General features: G+C 43.8%; 1 long non-coding RNA gene across 1 annotated transcript; it reads right to left on the reverse strand.

Annotated features, from left to right (window-relative positions):
* Positions 1-236: 236 nt before the first annotated feature.
* LOC308593189 lies at positions 237-14,609 on the reverse strand. The gene is made up of 4 exons (XR_014010829.1): positions 14,308-14,609; positions 11,620-11,815; positions 8,380-8,821; positions 237-340 (listed from the first exon to the last, which is right to left on the reverse strand). It is a non-coding gene; the product is annotated as an uncharacterized lncRNA (long non-coding RNA).
* Between the last annotated feature and the right edge of the window lie 265 nt (positions 14,610-14,874).

Consider the following 14,874-nt stretch of genomic DNA (forward strand, 5'->3'; position numbering starts at 1 on the left):
CCTCCACACCCAACATTTCAAACCACACTTACTTATTTCTTAGGTGCTATATAGAAGACATTAAAGGTAAGCACAACAATATCACTTAAAATGCAATATGTTGGGACTGTTTAATCCTGGATATAGTCAGCCTTTGAACGCTGGCCATTGAAATCTCTTCTTTGCCCATCAAAACATCAAAGAATATCGTTGCATCCAAACTAAGCTGCTCTGTAGTTCCACTGAAATCAACAGAATAAATTGTCAGAAAGCGTGATGAACAATCTGGATCCAACAGATTTCTCCTCCTTCACTAATCTAGTTCTCTCCCTTTCTGTAGATACTGATTCCTATGTTCAGCCTGCATTTGAGGAGTTAATAAATATAATGGTATAAAAGAGAAGGAACATTTGTGCTCAATATCTTCTTTAGGGTGGGTATTATGTAATAGCCTTGAGGACAGACTTGTATACTTGGCAAAGCACCTTGACACGAGCGGAATGGAGCTGTCTTCTCTGTGTAGTTTGCTGTTTCATTTACAACACTAGGTTTACAAGGCTTATGTTTGTAATGCTGACCTAAACATTTAAAACTCACATAAGACCATTCAAGTGCTCTTTGCTAAAAATATTCACACAGCTGGGAGCAGCAGTTATATGAAATGCGAAGAATGGGCCACTCATCCCCTGTAAAATAAATTTTTTTTGCATAATCCTAAAATATGGACCTTTAGGACCATTAGGTCCAGTCGTGGCCGACTCTGGGGTTGCGGCGCTCATCTCGCTTTATTGGCCGAGGGAGCCAGCATACAGCTTCTGGGTCATGTGGCCAGCATGACTAAGCCACTTCTGGTGAACCAGAGCAGCACATGGAAATGCCGTTTACCTTCCCGCCGGAGTGGTACCTATTTATCTATTCGCACTTTGACGTGCTTTCGAACAGCTAGGTTGGCAGGAGCAGGGACCGAGCAACGGGAGCTCACCCCGTCACGGGGATTCGAACCACTGACCTTCTGATCAGCGAGTCCTAGGCTCTGTGGTTTAACCCACAGTGCCACCCGCGTCCCTTATAGACCTTTAGGATACATGTTACCAATTTTAATCACAAATGTATGCTATATGGGGAGACAGACAGCGGAGCATTCCCTTCAGCATCCCTGGTAAAAATGGACGGCAGGACCCAAACCTGATGATTGAAAATTATTACTATTATTTGCCCACACTTTACACTAAGGTCCCCGGATAGGTTACAACATCTTGGGGGGGGGGATATTTTCAGCCCCCAGAAATGGGTGAGAAATGTTGGGTGGACCTGGAATGTTTTGAATTTGGAAGAGGGAAGGAGAGTCTTACTATGGGAACGAACAGCAGTGGTTTCCTCTCTCCGCCTAAAAAATGTATAAAATATATATGTGTTAGTGGCAGCTGAAGAGTTCTTCTCAGCAGTCACCAAGAAAAGCTATGCAAAAAATGCATTTGGGCATTTTTTTCAAGAAAGGAAAGCACTGTCACCTGCTGCTAAAATTTCCCACAGAACCAGGGGGGTAGTCCCACTCCTTGACAATCTACAAATCCCACCCCTCAAGTCTGCCACTTTTTAATATAGTGGTGTGATGGAGTAATTCATTTCAGCCCTAGTACAGTCAGGGGGATTCCAGAGGAGTATTGGTACAGATTATGAAACATTTCAAGGTGCTCCCCCTTTCTATTCTAATGTTCCATGAAAGTAACACATAGGGGAGCAGCTAGAACTCTTTAAGAAAAAGCAATCTGAAACTGACAAATTTTAAAGGCATTCTTAAATGCTTATAAATAAGAGGCTAGGCACAATTAAGTGGAGAGGGGATTCCATAGCTATGGGGCCACCACAGAGAAGCTCCTGTCTCTCAGGCCTGCAAACTTCATTGATCTTACTTAATGTTGTATTGTCCTCAACAGGCAAGGAAGAGCAGATATTGCACAGTACATATGACAATGGAATGCTCATATATTCACTTGGGGTTCAGTCTAAACCACTTTAGAATGTAGGTAGGATGGCTGTCTTCCATGAAAGAAAACATTCTTGCACATAGAAAACTAATGTGTCACAGAGAGGGCTGGAGGGGGAGAGTGACTCAGATCTCTCTAGTTGATGTTTTGTGTTCTGAGGAGTTAGTCAGTTATATTATAGGAAACAGTATTCTATCAGGGAGCCACCATCTGCAATCTGAAATAGTACAACCTAGACCAACATTTGCTATTTCAACGGGCCCAAGGATAGGACTGCACTAAGTCATGCTGTTTGAAAAATGCAGAGCAATTTGTCCTTGACAATCACTCCATAACCATGGAGAGCAGTCATCCGGGATGAATGGTGCAACCCGCCTTAACAAGTGCTTCCAGCTAATGGATGAAGCTAATTTTCTGTGTCCTGAAAGAGACAGGTTAAAAATTAAGAACCAGAACAGCAGGCCTGCGGCTTTATCACACTGAAGTGAAAAAGAATAGCAGTGACACAGGCTATCTCATAGCTGGATATAGAGTGCCTAAACAGTGCAACTACACATGACAAGGAACCAAACCTGTCTCAAAAACAATATATTGAACCAGTGGGCTATTGAATAAATTATCCAAACAGAGAAGCAGCATATCCACTTTAAATGTGAATTCAATACTATGAATTCTAAAGTGAGAAAGATTAGCAGCTGCAGCAGAATCACACTTCTGCCAAATTATAAAAAAATTAAAGGTATGAGTATCAAGGACCTTTAAAGCCTCCTGCTGCTACAATTACAGCCCTACTAGACAATTTTCAAAAGACATTTAGTTGGCCTCAAGTCTGCTATCAGGCAAGTCAAGACTTCATGCAGCAGATCTGGGGCACAATTAAAGGAGATAAAAGTTGCTGGTTCTGTGTGTGGAGTTGGTTAGATTTTCTGTCCCTGGAGTTGAAGCACCTCCTGCTTGGCCCTTTTGGAATGTCACATTCTTTGAATCATACAATCATAGAGTTGGAAGAGACCACAAGGGCCATCGAGTCCAACCCCCTGCCAAGCAGGAAACACCATCAGAGCACTCCTGACATACGGTTGTCAAGCCTCTGCTTAAAGACCCCCAAAGAAGGAGACTCCACCACACTCCTTGGCAGCAAATTCCACTGTCAAACAGCTCTTACTGTCAGGAAGTTCTTCCTAATGTTGAGGTGGAATCTTCTTTCTTGTAGTTTGGATCCATTGCTCTGTGTCCGCTTCTCTGGAGCAGCAGAAAACAACCTTTCTCCCTCCTCTATGTGACATCCTTTTATATATTTGAACATGGCTATCATATCACCCCTTAACCTCCTCTTCTCCAGGCTAAACATGCCCAGCTCCCTTAGCCGTTCCTCATAAGGCATTGTTTCCAGGCCTTTGACCATTTTGGTTGCCCTCCTCTGGACACGTTCCAGTTTGTCAGTGTCCTTCTTGAACTGTGGTGCCCAGAACTGGACACAGTACTCCAGGTGAGGTCTGACCAGAGCAGAATACAGTGGCACTATTACTTCCCTTGATCTAGATGCTATACTCCTATTGATGCAGCCCAGAATTGCATTGGCTTTTTTAGCTGCCGCGTCACACTGTTGGCTCATGTCAAGTTTGTGGTCAACCAAGACTCCTAGATCCTTTTCACATGTACTGCTCTCAAGCCAGGTGTCACCCATATTGTATTTGTGCCTCTCATTTTTTTTTGCCCAAGTGTAATACTTTACATTTCTCCCTGTTAAAATTCATCTTGTTTGTTTTTGCCCAGTTCTCTAATCTTTCAAGGTCGTTTTGAAGTGTGATCCTGTCCTCTGGGGTGTTAGCCACCCCTCCCAGTTTGGTATCATCTGCAAATTTGATCAGGATGCCCTTGAGTCCATCATCCAAGTCGTTGATAAAGATGTTGAATAAGACCGGGCCCAAGACAGAACCCTGTGGCACCCCACTAGTCACTCTTCTCCAGGATGAAGAGGAACCATTGATGAGCACCCTTTGGGTTCGGTCAGTCAGCCAGTTACAAATCCACTGAGTGGTAGCATAGTCAAGACCACATTTTACCAGCTTCTTTACAAGAATATCATGGGGCACCTTGTCAAATGCCTTGCTGAAATCAAGGTAGGCTACATCCACTGCGTTCCCTTCATCTACTAGGCTTGTAATTCTGTCAAAAAACGAGATCAGGTTAGTCTGACATGACTTATTTTTCAGAAATCCATGCTGACTATTGGTGATCACAGCATTCCTTTCTAGGTGCTCACAGACTGTTTGCTTAATGATCTGCTCCAGAATCTACCCTGGTATTGATGTCAGACTGACTGGGCGGTAATTATTTGGGTCCTCTCTTTCCCCCTTTTTGAAAATAGGGACAACATTTGCCCTCCTCCAGTCTGCCGGGACTTTGCCTGTTCTCCAGGAATTCTCAGTTTGAGCTGGAATTTGAATTTGAGCTGGAAGCCTTGCTCTGTCATCTGAAGTGTGCTGCAAGCTGTGGTTGCTCAGTGATGATAGGAAATGCATTCTGCCCATGTTTAGAAACACACTTTTCTGAACTACCGCTGTGTAGTCTGGTATCTAGTTTTCAGCCTAAAAGTTTCTCCTCTTCCCTGCTCCACTGAAACACACATTTAACAGCAGGCATTCTGAACCAGCAGGCCAAGTGAAGTTATATTTTTTCCTCCAAATTCTTCACATCTCTTTGGACCAAACTCTCTTACAATTCAGTGGATCAAAACATGAGTTTGATAGCTTACTCAGCATGATGCCTGTGTCATTTTAGATCGCTTCTCACACTGTGGGCAATATAAATGACATGAATTTGTTAGGACAGTGGTTTTCAGTCTCTGGTCAATGGATCAGGGCCAGCCCACAGACTGCTTGTTGCTGGCAGTAGAGGACTCACAGTTTTTTGCTGCCAGATGGAAACTTCACTTCTCTCTCATTTCTGTATTCTAGTACCAGAGATCAAGCACTCAATATCCTAGCACTGGGAATCTGAACCAGCCTCTATTGATTGGCTGGACTGGAGCAACACGTTTTCTCTCATTAAAGAGGACCACTGCTGTATGGGGAGAGTGTCTAAGATAGGGATGGTTGAATATGTCAATTTCATTTTCTCGTTATTCTACACTTAAGTTCAGAATAATTTTTGCATCATTTTGTGATTTTTATACCAAAAAAGAGAACTGGCACAAAAGTTCATACACATTTTCCTATGCATTTCTCAGCAGACCAGTAAGTGAGGGAAGTATTCACTGAGGCCAGGAAGTCTAAAAAACACAGTCATATTTCAATGCCAATGAAGAATCATATCCAGTCCTCGTCCTACTCAGATTAGACCCATTGAAATGAATGAACATGACTACCTTAGCTCAATTTATCTTAGTAAGTCTACTCTAAACTTAGTTGGATACAATCCAAAGTCATTATGGCTGCAACCCTATCCTCCTTTACCTGGGAGAAAGTCCCACTGAACTCAATGGGGATTGCTTCCAAGTAGCCATTATAGGATTGGACTGTTTAAGGCTTACAGAGATAATCAATGGAACTTGGCTGTTCCCCGCCCTCCTTAAATTTCCCCAACCACAAACATAAAACAAAGGGAGATATTTTAATTAAAAATCAATAGAATACTGGAATAGGATACTAACACCTTTTGCCTACCGTCATTTTACACTGAGACCTCAATAAAACTCCACTGCTTAAGCACCACCATTTGGAGCAATGGTTTTTTGACATTGAATGCACTGGGTTGCAATAATATGGCAATATCCTTGTTGCTCATTTAGAGAAAATGGCTTCTGTCTCAAGCTTCAGTAGCTCTTAATTATGAGGTTAAAAGGTCTCGTCATTTTCCAGTAGTGGGAAACCTTTAATGTTTTGTATGTACACATAAGTGAATGGGGCTGAGTGGTTTTATTAAAAAAAGAGAGGAAAGGTAGCATTTTTCTTAAGAAAAAATTATCTGCGGTGGTTTACAAGGTGCAATCACTTGACTTGTCAACCGACATCCTTTGGAGCATTACTCGCTTGGTGAAAGGGTCAGGATCATTGCCCCAGGTGTTTGGAAGGTGCTTCAAGGTGTGTCAGCATATTCATGTCAATTCTGCACCTCTCTGGCATGGATTGAAAAGTACAGTTTCGAAATCTCCCCGTGACCCATTATCTATGGATCACTGATAAGAGAGAATGCAATTGCTCTTGTCTGTCATATTCATACAAGTTTGCCTCTGTGCAAAGCAATGCAGCTGCATTTCAGTCTTGTATCTGGAGATTCAAAGCAAGGGCAGAAACGTGTGAATTTATTTACAGACTGTGCATTAAGCAGTTTCACTTACATTATGCAATGTTTAGACTAGCTGTTGCATAAGTAAGTAAAACAGACTCCAGCTCTAATCCTAAACATATAATTTATTTCTCACATGTGCCTCTGCTCTTTTTCCAGTGAACACTGGGTGCTGCACACTTCGTTAATTTGTCTTATACTCTCAACACCTCAGGGAAGTAGGTTAACGAGAAAAAGTAATAGTCACGTGCCCAAGGCAATCTAGATTGCTCACAGTGTAGTAGGGATTTCCCAACTTCCTGGTTTCCAGGTTTACCCCTTCCAATGCTTTAACCTAAGGTTGGCCATATGTTGTTGGTTCCAGATGCTGCAGAACTACAACTCCCATCATCCCCCACCATTGGCCATGCTGTCTTAGGCTAATGGGAACTGGAGTCCGATGAATCTGGTGGGTGCCATGTTTGTTATCCCTGCTGTCACCAGTACTGTACACCACACCAGCATCAAATACTTACTTGAAGATCTTATTCAGTGGAATTGGGGCTGAATCACATGACCACCTCTGGCATGGTTACTACCTGTGTATGCTCACGGGTACCATGTGTTAAAATAGTCATGTAACTCCATGCACACAGAATTCTGTGCCAATTGGATTTTTGCACATGCTTACAAGAGCTTTTAAAGTCTTATTCAACAGCACAGGTGTCAACAGGATTTTCTGGACCCAGCACACTCTATTATACGGATTAGGCCCTGAAACCCACTTGCAAACAAGGACACAAATTTGTTTTGTGCAGTATTCAAATTTATGTCCTCTTCTGCAGGTGGATTGGAGGAGCAAAAGATAAATCAGTGGCAACACATGTAATATATTGCCTGACAGACAGAATGTGAAGCTTTTCCTATAACATGTTAAACTTCTGCCTGCCACATACGTACTGTCGGTGTTAGAGGCATAAGAACCCTGCTTTACCCCAATGCCAACCCTAAACTAAAGTTTAGGTTGCAGTCTTGTGGCTACTTACCTGGGACTAATCCTCATTAAACACAAAGAAACTTACTGCAGGGTAAACATGTTTAACAGTGTACTGTATTAACTATACAGTGAATTCTTAATGAGTGTTTGATCTTTAGCTCCTACCTGGGAACTATTACAGCAGGAAATATGCCTGAGCCTTATTGCAAAGTTTTCATATTTTGCACTTTCTGTTGGAGGGAAAAATTCTTTAACATCCCTCCACAGTTGCTGTATAGCAGTATTTGAAGAAAAAACTTTTATGGAGATCTTGGATGAACTCACCATGAGAAAGAGGTATATTGGTTGTCTTAAAAAAAGGAACTGCAAATTATGCAGTTTCCAATGGCAAGAAAATAAGACAGAATCAGGGATTCCTGCTGGGTAGCTGATGGTTCTCAAACCCTCTGGCAGATTGAGATGATGAGACCAATAGCGGATCCAATGGTCAAGAAGGCGGTTTCTGCACATGCTGTAGAGGGAATTGAGGGGCCAATGGGACTCGTCAACCTGGGAAGATAGCCCATCTAGGAAAAGGAAAACTCTGATCCTAAGCCTCCACTAAGCCTTGCAGGACATATTTGGGAAAAGAAAAGGCTAAGGAATAAACCCTGCAGAAATCTGGAGCAGAGTTCCTATGAAGTTTGGATGGCGCTTTGTTACAGTGTGCCTCCTTCCAGCAATTCCTGCAGCCAAGCTGGTGCCAAACGTCTTGCTCTGCTTTCCTTTGGACCACAAAGCCCAGGACCTCCACACACACTGCCTGGGCTTGTGCTCTGGAGAGGTCACTTTGGTGCTGCGAATGCAGTGGTTTGACTTCACTCCCAAAGGCGCACTCCATTTTCTCTAGAGAAAGATGGACGCCAATAACAACTGGTGTCCAAACAACTCACTTATCATTGACAGCTCTGCCTTCACTCATTGGCTAAAAACGCAGACAGGTGACAGCAGTTAGGCTGGCTCATCTCACAGTAATCACTTAGAATAGTATCTACATTATACCCGCCTTTCAGCAGCCCTGCTCAATAGTAGCATTAAGAAGGCTTTTCCGTGGGAATTCCTGAGCCACCTCCCTGCGTAGTACCAGGAAATATATTCAGTGCTTACCATGCCAATGATGTTTGTGTGACCCATCTCTTCTTCCCATGCAGTTAGTTAGGATCTAGCTATTGCTCCAGAGTGCCAACCATCTGTGATCATGCTTCACTGCTTCCTTTGAGAGATTGAACCACTGATAAGCTGCACTTGTTACAGTAGTGTTGATAAACATCTTCCTTCAGCCCCATGCTAGTTGTGAACAAAATTCAAGCCCACTTTTGACCAACTTGTTTGGTGGCCCCACCTCTTCAAGACTGCTGATATGAGCGTTTTTCTTTTACCCGGCTTTTTTCCCACACTTTCCATGAATCTGAAAGGTCTTGTTTTATTTGTTGCTACTCCTTTTGCTGCACACTGCTATTTTGCATTTTGCCTTATAGTGACACATCTTGATTTATTGCTCTTGATTGTCGTCAGGCACCTTGTGCACCTCTGATTGGAATAACAGCCTCTAGACATGTAAGAAAAATAAAAAATAAAAAGTTGTATAGGGATGAAATGGCAGCAACGGCAGGTAATTGCCTTCAAGCTTCATAACAGGAACACTTCTACTCTGTGGATAAAAAGTCATATCACTGAATACATTGCTCTTCTGACAGTGCATACAGAAATTCAGGCCACATCTAAGCAAGGTCCATTGAATCACTCAGCTTCTTTGGTCTCTCCACTACAAGGTGCCAAGTTGCCCCCACTCTGGCTGCAATCCTGTGCACACTTACCTGGGAGTAAGCACCACTGAACACCCAGTGGGACTTACTTTTAAGTAAGCATTCAAAATATTGGACTGCACAACTTGATTGCTGATAGTATTAAAGAGCCGTTCTGTCAGCGTACAGGTCTATGTAAGCAGCTGCCTTTTAAAAGTCAGACTCCTTGTCGATTTCCCCATATGGTGTGCTTTCTTTGTGTTCCTCCTCTGCGAGAGGTCAGGAGGACGGCAGCATGAGAACAGGCCTTTTCTGCAGTGGCACCCTGCTTGTGGAATGCTCTCCCCAGGGAGGCTTGCCTGGTGCCTTTGTTACATATCTTTATGTTAAGTTGTGGGTGAACATATCAGATGACACAGCGATTCTTCAAACAGCTCTTGTTTATTCAGAGGCCAGAACAGAACTGCGTTGAAGGGCTCAGACAGCCTGCTTATATAGAGCTCCAGTACAACTTTACTGTAGCAACTTTCTAAAACTATCCAATCACTGAACGTCACTTTCGATCCTTCATTTGCATAACTATCTACAGTATCCCCCTGCTGGCCCAGGGTGAGAACTTCAGTACATAACACTTTAGGTGCCAGGTGAAAACATTCCTCTTCTCCGAGATCTTTGGCTATTTAAACAATCAATGGCTTTTTAAAGTGTGTGTGTGAGGGGTATTGTTTTTGTTTGTTACTATGGTATGTATTTTTGCATTTTTATATTGTAAATTGTCCTGTGATCCTCGGAATAAGGGTGGTATAGAAATTTAAACAACAACAATGATGATGCTTACTCTGACAGGCAGCATGTCTCTGTTGTCTTAGGCAACACCTGCAACCGTATCCTTTTAACTGGAGACACATGAAAGGGTGTGCTCTACCACAAAGCAATGGTCTCTCCTCAGCTTAACATAGGGGTTAGAATCCTCATTGTATTTGTTCTACCCGCCCTGCATGGCAATCCTTGCTCTGATCCAGTACAATTCCTCATGGTGGGTGAATGGAGGTGGAACACTCACAGATATGTTGAGACCTGTGCTTTCAAAGCAATGTGTCTTGTATCAAAGGTGAAGTAGCTAAGGGCTAGACAGCAAACCTGGTGGGCCTCTTCTGTCAAGCCCTTGCTGCAGGTGGATGAAACACGGCCCCGTGCTTCCATTCTCACCTTTTTACCTATTGTTTTTCATCCTATCTCTGCAGATCAGCTTTGATCAAATGTCCTAACATATTATTATAACACCTGCCTCTTCCTCATCTCTTTTTACATCTTTTGCTGTGATTTGCCCCCCGCTCACTAGAATGAAAGTATTTAATTTTTAGCAGATACTAATGAATGCACAGTGTGATTAACAGTGCAATCCTATGTGTGTATACTCAGAAGTAAGTTCCATTGTTTTCAGTGCAGCTTGCTTCCCGGTTAAGTGTTCAATTTACAGGAGGTCAACTTGCAATCCTGCAGATGTTTATCAGGGAATAAACCTCAGTGAAAACAGCAGAAATTACTTCCAAGCATCGGTCATACTGTGCGGAGGCTTTCTCCAGCAAGGATTTTCTTTTCTTTTAAAGCACTTTTAGGGCTGCTTTTTATCATCTGAGGTCCATCTCTATGTGCCCTCACCAAGGGAAATGTGAAGGGTGGCAACAAGAGAATGGGCCTTTTCAGTGGTGACTCCCTGCTTAAGAAATGTTCTCCCCAGGGAGGCATGCTTGGTGCCATACTGGCTACTTTTAGAAACAACAACAACAACAACTTTATTATTTGTACCCTGCCCATCTGGGTTTCCCTAGCCACTCTGGGCAGCTTCCAACAGAATATAAAAACACAGTAAAACATCAAACATGAAAAGCTTCCCTTCAGGTGTCTTCTGAGGCAAAAACATTTTTCCAGGGAAAAGCATTCCCTTCAGCCAGGCTTTTGGCCTTTAATATAGAGGATTTTAGATATTATGGTTCCTTTAATATGTAGGATGTGTTAGACAGCCGTTTATGCATTGTTGTAGTTTTTATTTCGTTTTATTTTTATGTTTTATATTATAACTCACTTTGAGTTTCTCTTGGAAAATATGTGACTAATAACTCTATGAAAGAGAAGTAAGCATAGCTGTCAACATTTCCCTTTTCTTGCGAGGAATCCTATTTGGAATAAGGGAATTCCCCTTAAGAAAAGGGAAACATTGACAGCTATGGAAGTAAATGAGATGGATGCTGGACCACCAGGAACAGGTCTGGACCCCCCGGAAACCCTGAGAACCAATGACATCATAATAACCAACAACTTTTGGGGTTGACTATGCTGCTTCAATTAGAGGAAAGCTTCTGGCAGTCATGTCTGCCATATTTTATTCCCCAGGGAGCTCCTGGGTCCCATTTGGGTCCACTGGCACTCTGAGAAAGGAACATATAGGGGGCAAAGAATCTAGAGCTTTGCTCCACTTGATACAGCAAATCTACTCTCTAAAGGACTTTTTAAAAAGGAAAATGAGTTGTGGGGGCCCCCCTTCACCACCATTGCCATCGCCTGATAAACAGGAGGGGAAAGAGAGACACGGGAGACCGACCAGGCAAGTTTTGAGGTGAAGTGAGTTAATGAGCAGGTCAGCTGGGACATCCAGGAATTTGGAGTCAACATGTAGACCACACCCAATTCTATCTCTTTGTTATATTGGAGCTGAGAGAGGCATGGCTCAGGCTCTTAGAGGCAGTCCTTGGAGGCAGCGATGGGCTGCATGTGGGCCAATAAATTGAAGCTGAATCCTGAAATGACAGAGGTGTCATATTTCCTGAATTCTCAAGTCAGGGAGGTGGGGAGATGGCCTGTCCTGGAAGAATCATGTCTGCAGATTGGGGGAGGTTCTGGATTCACTGGAGTCTCAGGTGTCCTCGATGGCTAAGAGTGCCTTTTTCAGCTGTGTCCAGTTTGCCAGTTACAGTCCCTTTTGGACAAAAATGACTTCAAGTGGTTACTGGCTGAGGGTTCTGTTTAGTACAGTACTAGCATAACCTCTGGCTGCATTGGTTGCCAATTAGTTTCTGGAGCCCAAATGAGTGTTTGAAGCCCTAAGCATCTGAAAAACCACTTATTTCCCTACAGAACCTCACAGGTGTTAAGATAGAGAGAGGTGGTCCCTCTTAGTAGTTCCACCACGCTCAGAAGCTCAAGGTGTATGGGTGTGTGTGGCCTAGGAGAGGACATAACTGGCAGACATTGCAGACATTGGGCTCTCAAATTTCAGCATTGCCTAATAACCATAATCATAATCATAATAATAAAATTAAAGGTAAAGGTACTCCTGCCCGTACGGGCCAGTCGTGACCGACTCTGGAGTTGCGCGCTCATCTCGCTCTAGAGGCTGGGAGCCAGCGCTGTCCGCAGACACTTCCGGGTCACGTGGCCAGCGTGACTAAGCTGCGCTGGAGAACCAGCACCAGCACCACACACGGAAACGCCGTTTACCTTCCCGCTAGGTAAGCGGTCCCTATTTATCTACTTGCACTTAGGGGTGCTTTCGAACTGCTAGGTGGGCAGGAGCTGGGACCGAACGGCGGGAGCTCACCCCGCCGCAGGGATTCAAACCGCCGACCTTACGATAAGCAAGTCCTAGGCACTGAGGTTTTACCCACAGCGCCACCCGCGTCCCTATAATAATAATAATATATTTATACCCCACCCTCTCCAGCCAAGACCGAGCTCAGGGCAGCTAATACCAGGTATAAAAACAATTGATTAAAATACAACATTAAAATGCAGCCTCATTTCAGTAGAAACTCAAATCAAAAACTTTTTGGGGATGAAAACGTCAAATCTTCACCAAAGCCAGCTATCCAGACTGGTCCTACGTGGGCCAGAAAAAAGCCAGGGAAGTCCCCATTTAGGAGTTCCATCACAGAAGGAGAAAGGAAAAAGGAAAGTGGGAGGGGATCAAGTTGATTCCAAGACAAAGGCCAGGTGGAACAATCCTTGTCTTACAGGCCCCGTGGAAAGAAATCAGATCCTGCAGGGCCCTGGTCTCATGAGGCAGAGCGTTCCACCAGGCCAGAACCAGTGTTGAAAAGGCCCTGGCTCTGGTTGAGGCTAATCTAAATTCCTTAGGTCCCAGGACCTCTAGGGTGTTACTATTTATGGACCTTTAGGTCCTTCGTGGGGCATACAGGGAGAGGCGGTCTCGTAGGTACGAGGGTCCTAGGCCGTGAAGGGCTTTAAAGGTCAAAACTAGCACCTTAAACCTGACCCTGTACTCCACCGGGAGCCAGTGCAGCTGGAAAAGCACTGGGTGAATATGCTCCCATGGCAGGGACCCCGTGAGGAGCCTCGCTGCAGCATTCTGCACCCGCTGGAGTTTTAGAGACAGCTTCAAGGGCAGCCCCGCGTAGAGCGAATTACAGTAGTCAAACCTGGAGGTGATCATCGCATGGATCACTGTGGCCAGGTCGGGGCGGGAAAGGTAAGGGACCAACTGCAATACTGAAATTACTTCCCCCACCCCGGCTTCCACTCGTGCTCCATTCTACAGCATTGTTTACTGCCCCTTGCAGTGTGGTGCCCTGTGTAACTACACTAGTCACATTACCCTAAAACCACTTCTGAGGGTATTCCCTGTGGGAGCCCCTAAATTGTGAGACTCCCTCTGTATGGTTGTACATCTGGCACCTTCACGAAACAACTTTTACCTTTGCCTTCCTGCCATTTGCTCTCACAAAATAACCCCTCCTGAGCTGTATTGCCCCCATAGGAGAAGAAATTATGAGGTTTCAGTCAGGTAAGTAGGAAGTTATAAAGGGGGGGGGGGGGAGAAGGGTACATTTTGAATGAGCAAGGAAATGGTTAAACAAATCCTTACCTCTACCATTATGAATTCAGCATCCCACAAGTGATTTCAATTTTTATTTTTATTTTTACTTAAAAAACAAATCTTGACAGGAGGAAAAACCACTGAACTGCCCATCACATGAAGTTCAGCCCTACATTTTTGGTTTTTATTGGCTTGTGCGTTTGTGTGGAACTTCAATTCCAGATAATCATGATACAAATAGAACATTTCCTCACTGGAGTGAGGAAAATGAGTCAACTGAGATTTGAGGCAGCCTGTCTAACGTTATTTTGATATGCAACAGGCCCAGAGTCCCTGTTTTTATTACCTGCAAAAGACTATCAGAGAAAGCATCAGCTATTCTTACACTTCTGAGGTTTGGCCCGTTCATTTGCTATTCCAGAAAAAGCAGTTAGATTGCAATTTCTCAATCACTACCTTCACAAGATGCTGCTTCAGAGGACTGTGCAGTTTCGTATGGGCTCCATCTTGGAAACATCTACACACACTTTGCTGATGAGACCAAGGAAATACAAAGGAACAATTTGCATGACAAACAGTAGCTAGACAGGTGTACATGGGACCAGGATAAGACCATGTCAAAATTCTAATGCATTTTTAAGAACAGGTGGTTGGGCTCCTACCTAAATCATTACAAGACCAAACTAGGCAGAACTTTAGCTCCATATTTGTGCCCTAAAGTCAGTGCTTTTGTTTCCTCTCTAAAAAAATGTTTAGGGGTACTCCCATTTTCCTACTCATATTGAAATACTGCCCCTCAATGAGGCCAAGCTTAGATTCACAAAATGTTTAGGGGTACGCGTACCCCTGTGTCCCCCCAGGGAAAAGCCCTAAAGTGCAGGATTTTTAAAAACATAGATTGCGCCCCTCTCTCTCTCTCTCTCTCTCTCTCTCTCTCTCTCTCTCTCTCTCTGTGTGTGTGTGTGTGAGAGAGAGAGAGAGAGAGAGAGAGAAAGAGAAAGAGAGAGATCTGGATTAGGGGGG

The sequence above is a fragment of the Podarcis bocagei genome (genome assembly GCF_964188305.1).
Source record: "Podarcis bocagei genome assembly, chromosome: 8".
Lineage (NCBI taxonomy): Eukaryota > Metazoa > Chordata > Lepidosauria > Squamata > Lacertidae > Podarcis > Podarcis bocagei.